General features: G+C 37.2%; 1 long non-coding RNA gene across 1 annotated transcript in view; it reads right to left on the bottom strand.

The window, feature by feature from the left end:
* Window positions 1-564: 564 nt before the first annotated feature.
* LOC137290926 (uncharacterized) overlaps window positions 565-7,769 on the bottom strand; it is a 122,659-nt gene continuing 115,454 nt past the window's right edge. Inside the window, exon 4 of the long non-coding RNA XR_010957240.1 lies at window positions 565-1,826. This is a non-coding gene — a long non-coding RNA (uncharacterized lncRNA). The remainder of the gene's footprint in view (window positions 1,827-7,769) is intronic.

The raw sequence follows: 7,769 nt of genomic DNA, 5'->3' as shown, positions 1-7,769 counted from the left end.
TCTATATACATATCTGTGAAAGGCACACAGGTAAGGATCTGTATGGATCACAGTAAGAAATACTAGTATATATTTGTGTAAATAAGACCATGTGTATTTCAGTGTGAAGAAGCCCATATGTTTCAGTTTGAAGAAGACGTTTCAGCATGAACAAGATTATGTTTCAGTGTGAAGATGTTTCAGCATGAACAAGATCACGCTTCACTGTGAAGACCATGTATGTTTCAGCATGAACAAGATCACATATTTCAGTGTGCAGAAGACCACGTATGTTTCAGCATGAACATGATCACATATTTCAGTGTGCAGAAGACCACGTATGTTTCAGCATGAACAAGATCACGTTTCAGTGTGAGCAAAACTTGACCGGAGTACAAGTGAGGAGACATGACCCTCAAAGATATTCACCACTTGGAGAAAAACATAACCATGATGCCGACTCTTATATGTACTTACTATGCATATATTTGCACTTATTAGAAAATTTGCCTCTGTCCCTAAATAGAATGTAATATAAAAATCTCTTATCTGTATTTGAAAAAAATCAATAACAAAAGACAATTATGATTTTCTACTTTTAATCATGAAAAGATGAATACATGTTTGTTGCATTCTCACTGTCAGTGGTGAAAGTAGCAGTGGTTCAACTGTGCTCACATCCATAGCAACAACTTGAGGCAGATTATAAGCAAACACCCTTGTCTAACAATATGTCTTCTGGACAGCAGCAGTATTTAAACAATGTAAATGTTTGTACTGGGAACAAAGAATATATACACGTAATTTCAAAGGAGAAAAACATGTTCCAGTCAAGTCATTCTTTCAGCATGTTCTGATTCATCAGCCAGTGATTTATGGATCTGTGACAATGAATATTCATATTAACTGGTGCTTCCCTTAGGCCTGTGACCATAAATCCCTCAACACAGCCCTCCAAACAAACACAAATCTTGGTCTTCCCCCTCACCCGTGGTAATCATCAGAGACAAGCCTATCACCGTGACCTTTCCTCATCTCCCCCTACTCCCCACACCTACAGAAACACTCCTGTATGTGACCCTCCCCTACCCACAACATGTCCCCCCAACCCCCTCTTCACTATAACCCCATTCTTGCATGTCCCTTATCCATGCGTCACAGATGTTTTCAGGAACAAATTCTGCTCTCAGCTTACAGACAGTTTTATATCTCTAAGAATTCCAGACATTGTCCAGATGACAATCTTGTACATGCAGTTCCTTTCTTGTAAGTCCCAAAGCCAAGGACATGGCACACTCCTATGTGTACCAGATGTATACACCTCCAGGAGGCAGCATTCACTCAAATGTCAGATAAGCACTGGTGGTGCTGCTCCTCGGTCAGTGTGGGACTCCTGATCTACACTATCATATTATAGGGACAAACTTGTTTTCATTGGGCAAGAAGACTTGGCCTCATATTAATACACATTCTTATGACATTTAGTCCTTGTTCTTGCTGTGTATAAACTGCTTAACCCACATGCCTACTGGAAGTCAACACCAACACCCACTCAAAGATACAGCAAGATCCACCAATGGTCCACCCTGAGGACCATACTGTACCACACAAAACAGTCACCAATACCTATCTGTATCCCTGAGAAGCTAGGACCACCATCTGGGCACAAGTTTCTGCTCTAAGCTCCACACACAATGAGTGTTGTCTATTGTTGTAGGCGTGTTGTGGGTGCTGCTACCGATTAGCACTGAGGGTTGGTCCTCCGCCATGTCAGTCGAGGTCAGGTACATGTGCTTGACAACTTCCACATGTCCCCAACACAACTTGCCCAGGAAATACAAGTTTACCTGAAATGATAAGAAGAATAAATAGCACACATATCCAGAATGAGTAAACTATCAACAAAACAGGAAGTAGTCCCTTGTGGGGATGGAATCTGCAGTTATTTGGGCCAGGAACTTGCTGTCTGACTCATAGCAAGGTGTGACCCGAGTCTGGATCAATGGCAGTGGTGCTGTTTATTACATGCGCTTCAGTGAACCAGATTATGTAAATCTGGCACTTCACTCCTGGTGCTGCCCCATGAAGTGGGAGGCCAATGCGAGGTCCTCTAGTTGAGGGAGAAGTCTATTCACATCGCATCTTCATCCTCCCTCATGGACGGAGGAGTTTAATTCAACAGCTAATCCCCATAAAAGGAACACAAGACCTGACTTGATGAAAGTTAATTGTCTGGAAAGAATGAATTACCAGTTGCTGTCCGAGTAGTTGCAGTGTTAACTTTATTTTATGTAACTGTGACAATGTCTTGAAGATGTCACCTCTTTGTGTTTCTGGTGTGATAGTGAGGATGTGGTAGTTCATGTTTCTACCAACACTATCATGGTGCGATGACATAAGAAACACTGTCACACTTGGAAATATGATTCATCATAAAAAAAATCTTTAAATGAAATAAACTACAAGTGAAGGTGTTAAAAATAATATATTTTCCCAAATATACAATCTAAGGTGAATGAATCAATGAATTAATACTGACATATCAAATACTTAGTAACAAAAAAGACACCAAGTGGAATGCTATAGACCCGTTGTGAATGTTCTGCAGTCCTGAGAGCTGTGTAAACCCAATGACATCCTTTCAAGGCCAACGTCAACTTCATAACATTTTCATGGGAAAAAATTGAAAAAGAAGTCTCACAGTAATAAAAATGTTAAAGTAGGTTCCACTGTTTCCTTCTCCCTTTCCAAAGTGGCTGGTGAATTATGAACGGCTGGCATCCACACTCTAAATAATCTGCTTCCATGCAAGCTGGCCAACCTGACTGAACGTGACAATCTAATGCCATAACAACCACATTTGTTTCTCATTTCATAGCAATGATGTAAAACCTCTTGACAATTTGAAAGCTTTCCCCCAATTCTGTTTTTGTGCACTTCACAGCAGGTTCTCTATAAAAACATGCAGGAATGTGAGCGTGATTTCCATTCCAAATGGTGACAATTATCATACATACAGCCTGTGGGGGTGTGGGATAAATGATTTATCACGCACTCCCCAGAGCCAATCTTTAGCAGACTCACAGACACTACATGCAAGCTGATATACGATCACTATAATGATATTGCTGATACAAAAACCATAAAACAATAGTTCTGCCAGGAGGTAGACACCAGTGCTGTCTGACATTAGTACTATATATGCCACGGCTGTCGTGACATTAGTACTATATATGCCAGTACTGTGTGACACTAATACCATATATGCCAATAATATCTGATATTACTACTATATATGCCAGTACTGTCTGAGATTAATACTATGTATGCCAGTAATGTCTGACATTAGCACCATATATGCCAATGATGTGTGACATTAGTACTATATATGCCAGTACTGTCTGACATTATTACTATACATGCCAATGCTGCCTGACATTAGTAATATATATATGTCCGTGCTGTTTGACATTGGTACTACATACAACAGTACACTCTGAGTATCAGTAGTCTCCAATATATGAACTATATACACCAGTATTCAGTCATATGTACTCTATACACCCATACTCTGCCATGTACTATATACACTAGTACTCTCTACCAAGTGCTATGTACACTAGTACACTCTGATATATGTACTATATACACTAGTACTCTCTACCAAGTGCTATGTACACTAGTACACTCTGATATATGTACTATATACACTAGTACTCTCTACCAAGTGCTATGTACACTAGTACACTCTGATATATGTACTATATACACTAGTACTCTCTACCAAGTGCTATGTACACTAGTACACTCTGATATATGTACTATATACACTAGTACTCTCTACCAAGTGCTATGTACACTAGTACACTCTGATATATGTACTATATACACTAGTACTCTCTACCAAGTGCTATGTACACTAGTACACTCTGATATATGTACTATATACACTAGTACTCTCTACCAAGTGCTATGTACACTAGTACACTCTGATATATGTACTATATACACTAGTACTCTCTACCAAGTGCTATGTACACTAGTACACTCTGATATATGTACTATATACACTAGTACTCTCTACCAAGTGCTATGTACACTAGTACACTCTGATATATGTACTATATACACTAGTACTCTCTACCAAGTGCTATGTACACTAGTACACTCTGATATATGTACTATATACACTAGTACTCTCTACCAAGTGCTATGTACACTAGTACACTCTGATATATGTACTATATACACTAGTACTCTCTACCAAGTGCTATGTACACTAGTACACTCTGATATATGTACTATATACACTAGTACTCTCTACCAAGTGCTATGTACACTAGTACACTCTGATATATGTACTATATACACTAGTACTCTCTACCAAGTGCTATGTACACTAGTACACTCTGATATATGTACTATATACACTAGTACTCTCCATGTGCTTTATGCACCCATACTCTCTAACATAGGTACTACAGATAAGATAAGATAAGATAAGATATTTTATTGCATGATGTTCCATTAAGGATCAGTGGCAATATTCTATACACTACAAATATAAACATAATGATACAATGTTATATAAATATACATAGATGATCCTTATCATACCAGTTAGAGGCTATATGCTACATATGTTGGGTATATAGTGAGACACAAGAAAACAAATATGATATAATGTATATAACAATGGCCTAGGGTGATCAAGAAGTGTTCTATACTTGTTTGAAATTATATACATAGTAACAAAGTATTTCTATACTATTAGGTTGGTCATTTCTAAACAGGAGGTTAAATTTTTCTGTTGTAGAAAGACTTTGAAATTTATTATTTTGAGTCGAAAGTGACTTAAATAAGTGGCACCTTACATCCGAATATTTCGAGCAATACATGAAGTGGTGCTCTTCATCTTCAAGGACTGAGCATTGACTACAGAGACGGTCTTCCAGAGGTGTTGGTGGTCTTGTTCTCCTACCTAGTTCAATTTGTTGCCTATGATCACTCAGCCTGAACTTTGTAAAATGGACACGGTGTTTTTTTATTTTGCAATGTTCAAGATTTGGTTCAAATTTAATTTTTGATTTAAATTTTCTATATGTTCTAAGTTTGTTCCTTGAATTTGGTGAATTTGGTTTATCTTGAACAGAGGAATGGAACATGTCAGTAAATTTCAGTTGGAGGTCCTTGAGGACAGAGGAAGAGGTTAGGTTAGTTTCGTTGATGTTAAACTAGGAGGCAATTAAGTTTATAAAAGTACCATCCAATTTTGTGTTTGGCAATTTTTATTGACTCATTGAAAGCATGTTTCAAAATGGCATTTGGAGATTGTAAAATATGTCTATAAAATTGAACATTGGATTTAATTACTTTGAATAGTAGGGGGTACAAACCAAGTTCTACTCTGCGTGCCCAGTTGTGTGTTTGCAGAGAAACACCCAGAGTACGTTTGCAGAACTTTGTTTGTAGTTTTTCTGGAGAAAAAGTATCAACATGTCTCAGCAGAGCAAAGTCAATTCCCCAAACTTCACTGTTATACAGAATAACAGGTTCAATAACTGCTTTGAAGATTTTGCAGCAAACTGATGGACCTAAATTATCTCCGAACAAATTAGAAGAGAGAACATAGTATGCTCTTTGACCATTTTTTTTACAAGTGATTCCACACAATGTTTCAATTTAGAATTTTGATGAAACATAGCACCTAAGTAATTGTATCTGTCTAAGACATTGACATTCTGCCCTGCTACTGACCATTGAAATGTTGGGTAGTGGGTTTTTGTGCCAAATATAAGTACATTAGTTTTTTTGATAGTTAATTTATTGTCAGCACAGTAATTTGAGAGATCATTGAGAAGTTCTTGGAGTTTATCTGGTGAATCAGACAGAAGGACCAGATCATCAGCAAATAGTAAGTGGCATATCTTGATACCATCTAGTGTTAAGCCATTTTTCTCCTTATCAAAATATGATTCAAGATCATTAATAAATAGATTAAACAATGTTGGGGATAGTATACATCCTTGCCTTACCCCTATATCGGATGTAAAAGGGCTCGACATTCCCTGACTTGTTTTAACTTTATAAAGAACATTGTTATATAGGCATGTTATAACACGAAGTATATTACCAGATACGCCCAATGCTTTTAGTTTTGATGTTAGTATACTTTTATCAACAGTGTCAAAGACCTTTCTTAAGTCAACAAAGCAAGCATAAAGCTTCTTTTTCTTTGATTTAGAACTGTCAATAATAGTCTTTAGTGTGAAGATGTTGTCAGATGTTCTGAATCCCTTCCTAAATCCTGCTTGACATTTATCAAAGATTTGATTGTTTTCACAATATTTGGTTATTCGTTCATTAAGTATTTTACAGAAAAGTTTACCGAAGCAGCTGCTTATAGCAATACCTCTATAGTTGTTGGGGTCTGCTCTATTACCTTTCTTATGTAATGGGTGAATAACAGATGTCGCCCAAGTTTGTGGAACGTGTCCACAGCTTAGCAGATCATTGAAGAGCTTTACTAAGTGGTCAATGGTAGGGTGAACTATAGCCTTAATGAATTCATTAGAAATGTTGTCTTCACCTGTACTCTTATTGTTTTTCAGTTGTTTGCTGGGTAACTGTCTTGCTATTGTATATTGATTTGAAATGATTGAGAGTTTCATTTGGTGTTGGCTGGTCAAGATTTAATGGGTTTGTCTTATGTAATTGACCTAAATGTTTCAAAAATTTACTTGGATCTGACTGCAATAACGATTCGAGTTTGCGTAGCTGATCTGTTTTGTAATTGCGATGTTTTCTCCTGATTGTTCTTTTGTAGCAGTTTTTGGCTGAAAGTGCGAAGTGTTTGTCAAGATCACTGGAGGTTTTAGCAAAGGTGGCATAATATGACTCAATATTCTCCTTAGCCTCTTTGCATTCTTTATCATACAAGGGATTTTTAGGTAGAATTATGTAGTTAACTGCTTTAATACAGTTGGTATTTATCAGTTTCAAAATGTGTGAAAAATTAGATAGGTGTTTATCACATTCCCGAGGTGTTGCTGGAGGCGGTGATGACATGAAAGCTGTAAGGAGGTTTTGTATATTTGAATTTGATAGGGACATAGCTAAAACCTGATCACTGTCACTATGCCATTTTCTTTTTTTAGGAGGCTTAGAGAATATGTTATTGTTTTCCTGTTTGTTGTTCGAACTTGGTTGTGATGGTAGTGTAGATCTATTCTTGTATAGTTTAAGTGAAAGCTGGCAGTGGTCTGATATCCAATTAAGGGGCTTAATGTTGAAGTAGGAAACCTGTGCGTATATGTAATCAGATACTAGTATATAGTCCACAACACTATGGCCATTATAGGTGTGACAAGTAAAATTTCCAAGCCTATCCCCGACACTTCGCCCATTTAAAATGACTAATTTGCATGAGGTAGCTTGGTCCAGCAGACATTTTCCATGATTATTTAACTTTGTGTCCCTACGTTGTCTAGGCCTTTGAACGCTGGAGGCTATGTCTGTGGGAAGATCAGGTAAATGAACAAGGTTACTACTATCTACGCATTCATCTCTACATCCTGTGCGGGCATTAAAGTCACCATTTATCACTAGATGACCTAGGTTAGAGTATTTTGTAATTTCTGTTAGAATACATTCAAAAGGGTCATTTTTGTATTTATTCCTAAAGGATGATCCCTCGGGAGGAATATAAATAATGCCCATATAGATATCACGTTTAGAATTAAACAACTGCCTATCGATTCTTGTCGATAAGGAAAAAACACTACTTGACT

This window comes from Haliotis asinina, chromosome 7, assembly GCF_037392515.1.
Source record: "Haliotis asinina isolate JCU_RB_2024 chromosome 7, JCU_Hal_asi_v2, whole genome shotgun sequence".
NCBI classification, from domain to species: domain Eukaryota; kingdom Metazoa; phylum Mollusca; class Gastropoda; order Lepetellida; family Haliotidae; genus Haliotis; species Haliotis asinina.
Note: the sequence above shows the minus strand (reverse complement) of the source record. Positions and strands in the feature narration are given on the sequence as shown.